This window comes from Archocentrus centrarchus, chromosome 20 (genome assembly GCF_007364275.1).
Source record: "Archocentrus centrarchus isolate MPI-CPG fArcCen1 chromosome 20, fArcCen1, whole genome shotgun sequence".
NCBI lineage: Eukaryota > Metazoa > Chordata > Actinopteri > Cichliformes > Cichlidae > Archocentrus > Archocentrus centrarchus.
Genome location: NC_044365.1, coordinates 11559945 through 11572845, shown reverse-complemented (window position 1 = coordinate 11572845; position 12901 = coordinate 11559945). Strand labels below are relative to the sequence as shown.

Below are 12901 nucleotides of genomic sequence, written 5' to 3'. Positions count from 1 at the left end.
CCGAGTACAAGAACTTCAGTTTTATCTGAATTTAGAAGCAGGAAATTAGAGGTTATCAAGGCCTTTATGTCTTTAAGACATTCCTGCAGTTTAACTAATTGATGTGTCATCTGGCTTCATTGATAGATAAAGCTGAGTATCATCTGCATAACAATGAAAATTGATGCAATGCTTTCTAATAATACTGCCTAAGGGAAGCATGTACAATGTAAATAGAATTGGTCGAAGCACAGAACCCTGTGGAACTCCATAATTAACCTTAGTGTGTGAAGAAGACTCCCCATTTACATGAACAAACTGGAGTCTATTAGATAAATATGATTCAAACCACTGCAGTGCAGTACCTTTAATACCTCTGGCATGCTCTAATCTCTGTAATAAAATGTTATGGTCAACAGTATCAAAAGCTGCACTGAGGTCCAACAGGACAAGCACAGAGATGAGTCCACTGTCAGAGGATGTAAGAAGATCATTTGTAACCTTCCCTAATGCTAATGGGATCTAAGAGCGGGCAGGAAAACTATGATGGAGGATGTAACAGAGAACTAAGGGAAATGCATACAATATATACACATCAGGGCAATCAGGGAAATAGGACACACCAGGGAGCACAGCTGAAGAGACTCACACTAACAAGACGGAGGAAGCAACACCAGAAACAAGGTACACAGGACAAAGGCTGGCAAAATAAAACAGGAAGTGTGTCAACAGGGAAACAGAGACACAGATTCTCTTTGTGGAGGCAAACACACTGAGGAAAAATTCACAAAGCATGAACAGAAACTGAGTACTCAAAACTGAAGCAAAGGAAAACAGAATACTAACAATAACTAAGAACAGGACTCTAAACATAATGAACGGAAACTCAAAACCCACAGGGAACTCAGAATCAGTGATGATAAAACTTAAGAATCAAAACACAAAACACTAGGCAAAGCCCAGGACCATGACAGGCTTGGCACTCTCTCCTGGCCAAGTTGGCCTTGAGCCTTTACACAGGCTCTTTCCTATCCTGTGTCAACACTCAGCATTATTGCAGGCTCTGCTGTCTCCTACCTTCGTTGGCCTTGAGCCTTTATGCAGGCTCTGCTCTCTCTCCTACCTTCGTCAGACTTGGGCCTTATGCAGGCTCTCTCTCCTGTCCTTTGTCAAGTCTCAGCTTTTGCAGGCTTAGCTCTCTTTCCTACCTTCACTCTCTCCTACCTTTGTTGGCTTTGAGCTTGATGCAGGCTCTCTCTCCTGTTCTTGTTTACTCTCAGCTTTATTACAGGTTTTCTGCCCTTCCTCCATGCCTCTGATGGCTCTCGAGCCTCATTCTATTCTCTGCTTTGCTCTTCCTCCTTGCTAGCTGGTCCCTTCCATCAGTTTTCTCTTCTCTCCAATGCATTTCTTTTCTCATCATGCCCACGTGCCTCGGGATCACCGCCGCTAGCGTTTGTGTGTTTTATTTTATAAATCGGAACTTCCTTGCGACGGTAAGACTGCTTTTGATTTATTTTCTTTTTCTCTTTTTGGGGTTCCTGCCCTAATTCCTATCTCCACTGGGATTCCCTTCTGCTTTGATGGGCCATCGGAGTCTAATTGCCAAATAGCTAATTGTGTTTCTTAGCAATAAATCATGTTCAATTCCTACTAATGGTCTCTCCATAATGAAGAGTTCCTCATTTATGCTCCCCCCCCCCAAAAAAAACACAAAAAAACAAAAAACTTGAATATAGAAACAAGACTTTATGGTAATTTATATTTTAGATTTTGAACAGTTTTAAGACATAAAACATATTAACTTAAAACATATTAACTCTGACCATTTAAAAGATGGACTCTCAAAGTAACAGATATGAGAATTGATCCGTACGCGTAAGAATTTAAAAACTTTGACAATGCTTTATAAATGTATAAAGCATTCACAACATAAATTAGCACTAAGCCTTAACCATGTCTCTGAATCTTGGTCTGTCAATCACCAAATACTTAAAAATTATGTATATTTATGCACACAAATGTATGCAAGTTTGTGTCAATGGCCAGTAAAGCCAGTACAAAATGGAAGACTCAAGTGCAGACACAACAGAGGCAGCATAATTTATTTCAAAGTCTTTATTTACAAAAGGCAATTTCAAGAGACAAAGATCTGACACAGTGAACAGGTGACTCTGTTTGGGAGGTGATTATGGCCTAGGCTCCACCCTGAAGGGAGGAGACGACCTGCCCAGACCATCATCTGAAGGAGGAAAGACAACTCCAAAACAACAACACACTAAGCCAAGGCAACAGGCCTATACTATGAAGCAGGTTTTGGTGTACCTAGGTAATTTATGGGATGAACACTGGGTTTACAGTACTACAAAGGTGACTCACTTCAACTAGGGTAAATCACTATGGTAGCTTCTGGGACGACCTTAACCTTCTCCGGAGCAGGTTAGGGTTCCCGATTAAAGATCAACAAGTATGAAATTATTGTCTACTGACTAATCAGTTCTCCAGAAAATAGCATCACCAACACATACTAAGACTACCAGTTCAATCAGTCAAATTCATGTCACTTTGATGTGCTGAGAAACTAAAGTGATTTCCAAGACTCCTTCATCAGGCTGTGGGACAGTGACTTTAAATGTTTAACTGGATCCAGTTTAAAGTTTCAATGCTCTAATGTGCAGCCATCATCTTAGAAATAAACAGCAGCATGGAGAGCACATCCATCAATAAAATTATTAACTGGAATTTAAATGTTTATTTTTATCACTCTGTGCGATAAATCACCAGATTGGTGATTTTCTGCAGCATTCATCTGTTGTCCTTGCATGTCCCTGTTATATTTTAATGTTCTTTGTAAATTTTTAATCATCATCCTTGTAGTCGAAGAAAAGTCATGTGACCCATGAAACACCCCTTTCAGATTGGTTAGATGCTGCCAACACCACCCGTTTCATGTGAACATGCGGTGGAAACCCTGGGTTAACTTAACAAGCTGATAACCAGCTTTGTGTGACCATTTATCCCGATCGCCAAAGTTAGGGTAAGAGAGTCCAAATAAAGGAAAGAAACCCTGGGTATGTTGAACTCAGTTTGCAAAATAGGCCCCATGACAGTTTGCATCTGAACTGACTACACAGACTTACAAAAGAGAGTTTTCATAGAGAAAACAAAATACAGACATCTACAAACTAAGCTTAAAGAACGTCTTCCTTCAGGTGCTCCCTTTAGGGGATGCCACAGCAGATTATTATATGCAAACAAATAATGTACATGCAATTGCATGCACACATTCAACACATGCAGTTGCTGTCAAAGGAAAATCCACACAAAGAACCTTCACATTAGCACATGTTAACCCACAGAAAAATCCAAGCAGGGAGGCAGGAAAAATAGCTTAATGTAGCCCTCTCCACAGACACACACCATGACACAGTGAAGCACTCCATCTTCCTTTGCAGCACCCTCAAGACACTGTGGCTCAATCCATCAACTGAAAGATGTATTGCTTTTAAAGCACATGGGTTCATCTGTAAATCACTAACATGTGTGCTGTCTTCTTTAATCTCATTAGCCACTCCATTCATTCTCAGCCAGTGTCATTACTTGCTCAACATTTTGATGTAAACAGACAACAGAAAAGTCACTTTCTTTAAACATTTTAACATTTAACTTTTAACATAACTATCTCAATTAAGAACTTCTATCCAAAGTTTGCAGCCCCACTCAAACTCTATTCACTGTGGAAACTTGCATTTGTGTACATTCACACTAGTGCAAATTAAATGTGAATGCCGTTCAGGCTCAGTTGAGGCAGATACTGGCTGTCTGAATCGGTGTGTTCATGAAGGCTTCCAGACAAATGGAATCAGAGGAGCCGTGATCCAAACGTCCTAATTGTGTCAGAGCGAAGAGGAGGCCCATCTGCCACAGATGAGAAAAGCATGGCATGTCAAATTGCCAACAGCTCATTCCAGTGAATGTCGTTCATGGAAAACCAGCTACGTCATGAGCTGAATCGATCACAAGACCTTCCTGTCTCATCGCAATAATCAACTACCTTATTAAGCAAAGGCAATCCACAGACATCAATCATGCAATTTGAGCATTTAGAATAATAATGCCGTCTACATTCATTTGTGCAGTGACTATTATAGCTCTGAAGTCTAACCAGTGCTATTTGTGGGTCTATAATGAGAAGTCCAGCTGATCCGCTGGTATTCAATGGCTGGTTTGACTGGGTGGCCAGGCCCGCTAGTGGTATATCTGTATTGATTTGTTCTAGTGGATGCCAGACAAAACGTTACGTAGACTGGCACTGCCAACTGGATGGCACAGACCCTGCAGTCTACTGTTTCTACTTAACTGCACCCGGTGACACCTAATCGTAATGGAGAAAAGCAATCCTGTGTGAGCAACAACACAGAGAAGACAGGGAAAAAAAAGGAAGAAGAGAGGAAGGAAGAGTGATAGAGCCTGACATCAGTCCTGTCACATTCCTGGCAGCAGGGATTTTATGGCTGCTAATGATGCCTAACAACCTGGCATGGAAGATTTAAGGGAGAAAGGGATGGAAAGAGTGCTAATTTTGCCCCAGTACTGTCAAAACAGGAATGTGGAAAGGTGCGCAAAATCTATACTTTTGAACTGAAGGTAAAGAAAACAGCTAAGAAGGAACTTATAAACTCTAAAATACCCCAATGGGTTTAGATTACCTTAACTAAATGGGTACTGCAAAAAGTTGAAACATGTGAGAATGACTTAAAGAAGTGGGTCTGATAGTAAAACCAGATGAAAAACATGAACTGAATTCTGGAACAAGTGGAAAAGAGGGATGGCGTGCTAGTAGGAGTATAACTAAAGATGAATTTAGTGGGTGAGGTAAATGAATGTTGCTCCGACAGCAATGAGAGCACCGACTGAGTGGCACTTACAGAGCCAGCACGTGATGTAAAAAAAACTGAGGGGAGCACAGCAGGGCATATGTGGCAAGTATCTCCAAGTCTGCTATTCACATCTGCATCACACAGCTTCCAGTCTATCCAAATGAGAGGAACAGAGGCAGCCACAGCAGGCTTGTCAGCCTCTAATGTTCTCACATCATCGTGATGGTCACCCCAAGCAGCTGCGGTGTGCCCTTCTGTGGGCGTTCTGGATTTTCCAGGATGCTTTGGGGTGACACCGTGACTCCTTCACAGCAAGGAAATGTCACTTAACAAGTTGTTTAACCAATAATTTAAACAATGAGGAAAAACAGATCACTACATTAGCAGGAACAACAAAAATAAAATTATACCTAAATTAAAAGAAAATAGATTTATTGTTTATGGTTTTATTAACAGTAGCACATCATGCCTCGGGGTGGTTCAGTGGTTAAGCAGGCGACCATATTCGTATGCTGCGTAGCGGTGTGGGCAGCGCAGGCTCGAGTCCCGACTTGTCGCCTATTTCCCACGTGTCTTCACCTGTATCTCTCCGCCTGATTTCCTGTCACTCTTTACTGTTAATAAAGCTGCTGTGGCCAAAAAAACATAAACAGTAGCACAACAAGCGCAGCATCAGTTCAGGCAACCCTCAACATCAAGTTGTTTGTCTACTGCAAGCTATTTTGCAACCCTCCTCTAACCCAGCTCCTCATTATCTCTTTGTTCTCTATGAGGATGCTCTCTCAGAACACAGTACTGCTCTGAAATATAGATTTCTGCAGATGAAAATAACAATTAGCACTCCAACTCTGAGGCCATGGTTCTGAGCTGGAAATAACAGTGTCCATTCCAGGTGGGGAATGAATCGTTGCACCAAGTGGGCTGTTCATGAGTGGTGTGGGAGACTGACACAGCACATGCAATGATAGGGTGGCTATACCAGTCAGCCGTGGTAGAGTAAGAGTCAAGCGTGAAGGTGAAACTGTTGGCTCTCACCTCTGGCCACAAATTATGGTTAGTGACCAAAAGAATAAGGGAAGCGCAGCAGAAATGGGCTTCCCCTGAAGGGTATCCGAACTAAGGGTGAGGAGCTCAATCTTTCAGGAGGGATTCAGACTCAAGCTGCTGCACCTCCAGATAGAAATGTTCCAGTTGAGGTGGTTCAGGCTGAACCAGGAAAGATGTTATGTCTCATGGCTGGCAAGGGAAAATGTCAATATCCCCCTGGAAGAGCTGGAGACACTGGCCGACTCTGCTCGGGCTGTTGCCTCTGCAACATAAGTGATAAAAAATGCATGGATGGAAATATCTTTTTTGACAATGGTCCTAACTGAAATGCTGTTACTTTTTAAGAGCTAGGGTAATGTTTTAGGCCTCTAAAAACTGCTGGACCTGTCTGAGTTTTTTGGGGGGTTTTATTTATTATTGGCTAGGAGACAAATATTGTAGAACAGCAGTGCATTCTGCTTCCTCCAACTTTTGTCTACAACTTTCCTGTTAGTCAGTCTGCACTCAAGTCCTTTATCGCTGGAGGCAAACTTTCCAAGTATATCGGCTACTCTGCCGCATACTGAGCTCTGACACAACCCTTTCAATGCTCCAATTTATACCCCCACCTAAACAGCCCTGAAACCTTATCCAAAATAACACATTCTTTCAATAAAAAGACACGGTTGAGCTGATGTGTCTGTATGTGCACACATGTTTATGCTGCTCTCCAAACCCAATTATTTCATTGGCCTGACACATGAGCTGATAAATCAGCCCATTTGGGAGAGCAGCAGGAGAGCAGGGAGTATAACACAAAGAGAGAGAAGACTTTTTACAGTTTCACTAAAATGTGTCATGAAGTCACGTTCCAAGAAACGATAGCAATTAATCAGAGCTACTGAATACAATCCACTCCACTAATCACAATTAACTTAATGGATGACTCACAAGTGAAAGGGGCCTGCGTGCTAACTACAGCACAGTCCCTGCATCATCCAGAGCTATACAATGAGAAACAGGAAGAAAGAGGCAAAATGTGAAAGAGAAAATAAAAGAGAGCAAAATAAGGAGGGATGGAAGGGAAATTAGATACTGTACAACCCTGTTGTTATGATGTCAAGTTTCAGACTGATTATATGAAATTGCACGTTAAAGGGCAACATCTAAATCAATTTGGTGCGGCGGTGAATGCAGACCCAGAACAATTAGAGGGCTTTTCTTTTTTTTTAATTGGATGCAGGAATGGCTGTGAGCTCTCCATGAACATCTATCCGGCTGGCTTCTTCCTTAATGTAAGCTCTAACTGATCATTCAGATCAGCTCCATTTTAAAGACAATGAAAATGAAAGTCAAGGGTCCAAAGGTAACTCTAACATTTACTGCCAGACAGCCACAAAACAGAGAAACTGCACAAATTACTTTTTTTTAACAAGGCTATTTCACACAAAAGTTTTGACGTGAGATGTGTTAAAGTGTAAAGAACACTGAAACTTGAAAATATTTTCCTACAAAAGGGCCATAGTGCCAAAATATCCTTAGCTACACAGTAGAGGATAATGGACTTGTTCCTCTCAAGTTTGCTCTATTGCAGCGCTTTGATTCAGAAATGCTTTGAGTAATAAAATTTTTATTTTTTGGTCATGCTCTCTCAGGACATATTAATTCTTTGCTGTCACAAGACAGATGAAAGTCAATGGCTCTGACCAAAAGTGTATGGATCCCTGTTCTTGCTCAATATTGAGGCCAGAACAGTTTGTTCTAATCTTCTTTGGTGATTTAGGTTGCCCTTCACTTTGCACCAACAGTAGGCTCCAAATACAAAACATCACATGTGACATTTCTGGGAAAAACTCACTGCCACAAACACTATCCTTCAGTATTTACTGTTTTCTTTCATGCATCCACAGAATAAACCGTACCCTGCACTATAATCCTACTGTTGTCCACACCATGGTCAGGCCTAAATTATAACCATGGGAGATTATGGGCAGCAGCTGTTCCCTGTGGGTCCTTTGGGCACCATTTCGTAGCAACTTTGGACTGAAACTTGCTTCCCATTACTCCAGTGTGCACCATGTTACTATATAGCTCGAGTTCGATTTTGTCACTGCTGTGGAATTAGTTGCAACCACAATATCAGTGGCTGCTACCATTACCTGAATAAATGAGATGTGCTTCTATCCAGTGTGAGTGGGGGATTTGTATTAGATAAAAACACCCTATAATGACTTGATTTCCTGCAGTAAATCTAAAGAACTGTAGCCTGTTTTGCTTCAGATCCTGTAGGGAATAGGCTAAATTAAATATATTGGTAGAAAATTGAGCCACTACTGCAACAATATAGTGGCAATATTGTTGAATTATCACCAATGAATTTATAAAAGTAACCTTCTGTTAACCCCTTAAAAAAAAAAAAACACTTGGTTTTTTTTTTTAAGGCACCTTCCCAGTTTAGACACAGTAACCTGTGTCTACCCATAACCTATAAACTAACCACTATATTACTGCAAAAATATACTCTACACAATTAACACCTTCAATATTGTGCAATAATGCACAATATCACACATTATAAATGTGTGTTTCAGATGTTTGAAGGAACCAAAGCACTTAAAATAAAAACATCAAGCTACGTAATGGAATAACACCCCCTAGATGATTAAGCTGACCGGGGCGAGTGTAAATCACTTCATGGTTTCGGGGAATGCAATCCAACATCGGGAGAGGGAGAGGCCGGTACAGGAAGTGTCCACGACAATGTGTGTTGTGAGAGTGAAAAAGCGAGAATTCCTCCAAGCCACATTATTACGTACAGCAGCTCCAGAGAACATGCAACAGGCAGGAACCCAAAAATGGCTTAGGTGTGTTCTCTTTCCTCCAGGGTGTGGTGAGAGGAGTGTGCCGGCCTGGAGCCAAGATGGTGGTCAGGGTGAAAACCACAAAGTGAAAATAGAGGCGGCCAGAGCCAGGACATGTCCGGCACAGATCAAAGAGGGGCAGTGCCTCAGCACATAACAAAGACAGAAGGAGGTTTCTGAAAGGGCAATGAGGACTTGTGTAGTAGACTGTTTACGTGCTGCGGAACACTGAGTTAAGAGAAAATAGCATCGAAACAAAGGGACAATGGTGATAATCATGGAAGAAAGGGAAATACAACTTGATGATGTAATCAAAACCAGTTCCAATTGGGTCTGGTGGGGTTACAGAAGCCCAATCTCAAATGTGGCCAATTAGCTGACAAGCTATGGGGAATGCAAGGAAGGCAGTCATTGTGCAATACAGACACCCAGGATGTCGAGGGCTGGAGTGAAAATGAGAATACCAGACAAAATGTCCAAGTGCATTTGGGGCCCGAGGCTGAGACAGATGGGTGGTTGTTGATGTTTGAGACAATGTCTAAAGAGCATGGACATGAGAGGCATGTCACAATGAGAGAGCAACACTGACCAGGATAGAAGAGGAAGCCGTCTGCAGACACAGAGCCTAGACTGACTGAAAATACTCATGCCCAAGAGCAGCATAATTGTGGTCGGTTTTGGTGTGCTTACAACTTCAAGGTTGTGGGTTGGATTCCCACCTCAAAAGCATGTATGGTATTGGCTTGACTTGTGGTGTGGATTTAATTGAGAGAGGTAGCTGGAAATACAGGAATTAGCAAGTAAAGCCTAGATAACAGGATTTGAAGAGTAGAAAATCTGTGCACCAAGATATGATTTTATACCTTTAATAAAAGCTGATATTAGAAGAAAAGCAACCCGATCAGATGCAGCAGCCCACAATCTTTTTATTACAAGCTGTTAAAGTTATTGCGAGAAGCTCTTTGTTCTTGACCAGTCTCATAATTTTCACAGAATCCTCATTGTCATCGATGTCTTTCAGGCAATGGAGGTAGATCAGGGTCGTACTTCTTTTGGGCCACCGTGTCGTGGACAGACAGGAGGCTCTAGATGAAGGAGAAAATTGTACTGATGGGAGGAAAAAAATAACAGACAAGGGTTATCAGTCAACCTATAAAGGCTTCAACATTACCCCAGTCCAATTAGCTAAATAAAGTATGGCAATGCATGCTATTAAGAGCTCAATTTATCATTTCCTACTTTGGGTAGCATAGAGAAAATGCAGACTGCAGGGAGGATGATTATGAATTGGGTTGTCTCCCTCAAGTGCTGGGTGATGGATTTGAAAGCATTCACGGCCAGAGCTTGTAGATGTACAAGCGTTAACTGCCATTAGGCCCGTGCTCTCCCTCCATACATCTCTCTGATTAAAGGCAACCAGGCCTGGCCCTGCACCACTGCTCAGCAGGAGCTGTAAGTGGAAGGGAGGGAGGGCAATGTGGCCACCGCAAAACCAGCACATTCCAGGGTAAGGTGGTGAAGACTCAAAAGCAATGTTCTCCAATATTCGGCGGCAGGCTCAAAGTAATGAAGTTCTCAGCTGCCTCAGATATTTCACACATTCACAAGCAGACATAAAAAGAGACGGGACGCAGACGAGAATGCTGCCATTGAGACATTCATTTTTCAAACTATTTAACAACTGCGTGTCCGAACCAAGATGCAGCTGGACGCGTGCTGCTTTTTCCGTGGTTGAGGAGGAGGGGGAAAAAAAAGTGAGAAAAAACATCTTCCAACCAAAGTGCCAGACAAACGTAGAGGGGTAGAGAAAGTGAGAGAAACAGGGAAGAAAGAGAAGGATATGGTGAGAAGAGGAGCAGTGTGTTTTATGACATGGGAGCATGCTGCAGTACAGTATTCAAGATGTTGCTAACTGGGAGCAGATGAGAGGAGGAGACACAACTGGAGCTATGTGTCCAGGATCCATGGAGAGACAAGCTCCCCAGAATACTGTCTGTATCCTGTAAACTTGGGAAGCCTTGACTGAATCCTTAAAGGATCATTTTGGTCCATTGCAACTCATGGTTCTCTGTTAGTAACACTGTACTCAAGGAAGCCCAGTGATTTGAATGTGCTGGCCATTAACCACAGAGGTCTGATCATCTCTTTATTCAAAGCTAATCTGTGTCAAAAATTCACATTGTGCTCACAAAGTTATGCTCAGAAATACTGAAAAGAAAAAAAAACATATGATGCAGGTTTATAAAATTCCAAATGGTCAAACATACTTATAGAAGAGAAGAAACGGAATAATCATATCATAACTCCAACTGTTTTTTGTAGATAAACTGTTTTAGATAATCTGTTGGTATGTCAACAACCTGTTTGACCATCTGTTTGTGTTTCTTTGGCTTTGCTGTGTTTTTCCTGGCTCTGAATCGCTCTTTGGAAGGTGAAGCCTTAGTAAGCATGACTGCTCCTTTGTACAGTAAATGCAGCAAGTCTGTGTTACCCTATTAAAAATACGAATTACTTTAAAAGAATAGAAACCCCCATGAACAAAATATGTACAGAAAATCCTTTTATTACAGGCATTTGCTTTAGCTCTGGCTAGGCAGGAAAAAAAAAACACTGTATAGCCAATAGAAGTGATCCAAAAATTGGAAAGTAAGTTCAAGGTGGGGAAGGAGGGGATAACTTCTCTGTGACTATTGTCACTAGTCTCAAAGGGCCGCTAACAGAGCTTCAATAAGCTGTTAGCATGGCCCCAGCTTGCTGCTGGTTACTAACTTTGTTTATATACAACATGGTTAAAGATGAGATTTTCTCAGGCAGCACACACAAACTGAAGCAGTGACTCCACAAGTCAGGTGGGAATAACAATATTCTATTCAAAGTGAACGAGAGGTGAGAGTGCCAAAGCTTGAAACCTGTATGTGTGAATCCTCCCTTAATGCAATACTGATAATACCCAGAAACAATGTTCCAACTCTAAACTAAACCGGTGGAGACCAGAAGATTAAAAACTGACTCTTATTCTAAGAGAAACACATGTTTGTCTAGGTTTTTCTCCTCTTCTTCTCATCTTCCCTCCTTGAAATGCTGTCTGTCTCTCTGTCCTCTTGTCCAGACTTCTGTCAAATGCCACTGATCCTCTCTATATTCTCTATATTCTTTTTTGCTCTTCTTCAGTTTTATCGTTCACGCCCCCAACCCCCACCTCCACACACACCCGAATTATTCAGTTTGTTCATTTCTCAGAACAGGTCTAACAATGTGTTCCTGGCTTTCGTCCGCGCCATACATAAATACACATATTGCATTGTGTTGTATGTCTGGGTTTGCTGTCATTATAGTATTGAAATATTCTCTTGGAACGCTAGAACACAAAACTGTTTGCAGATGAGAACAATAAAACAAACGGGTTGGAAATGGGATCCTAAACCTGTGCTTGATAATAGACATGAGGTTAGTATCAGCATATCTAGACATGGATGGAGAGTTTGCCTTTGCAGTTTATTCAAAAATGTGATGAGATCAGTAATGTTACATATACACAGGCACATACTATAAATATATGAGACTTTATAACAAAGCTGTAGCTAGTGAAGTGAAGCAGTGCTCCATTCATAGCTGAATAAAATATTGCAGGGCATGTATTTATAGAAGAAACCTCTGACTTTGTGGCCACCATCTTTTGTTTTACTTTATCTTCCTTTCCCTGTTTTTTTTTTTTTTTTGTTTTTTTTTTTTACCAGAAAACCAGTTTAATTTGGAGCTGTATCGACTTCACTTAGCTTTCCAAAAACATCCTGTGGTGAAAGCCAGCCTTTGGGGTGACAGCAAATCTGGGAAAAGGTTTTAGTTTGAGGCTGGATACATGTAGGGTTGCGGCTCTCTTTATGGTGTTTGACTGTCAGTCACAGCACCTGATCTAGGTTGAAAAAACAGGAGGGTCAGCCAGACATCTATCAGTCTCTCAGCAGGGTGAGACAGCCATGTGCAGCAGTAGTCCCCAGAATCAATAAATATCTATTTTGACAGTTGATTAAGCACTTTTTTGGATTCTGTTTGAATTCCATTACCATTGTTATTTGAATGTCATTATCTGATTTCAACCTGCATAGATAAATCAAACTCGGACACAATTTTAACTTGTAGCAAAAATATCATTTG

The 12901-nt window shown here is 41.4% G+C and overlaps 1 pseudogene; it reads right to left on the bottom strand.

Moving 5' to 3' along the window:
- Positions 1-12901, bottom strand: part of LOC115799911 (MAGUK p55 subfamily member 7-like) — a 114654-nt pseudogene that overhangs the window by 87567 nt on the left and 14186 nt on the right.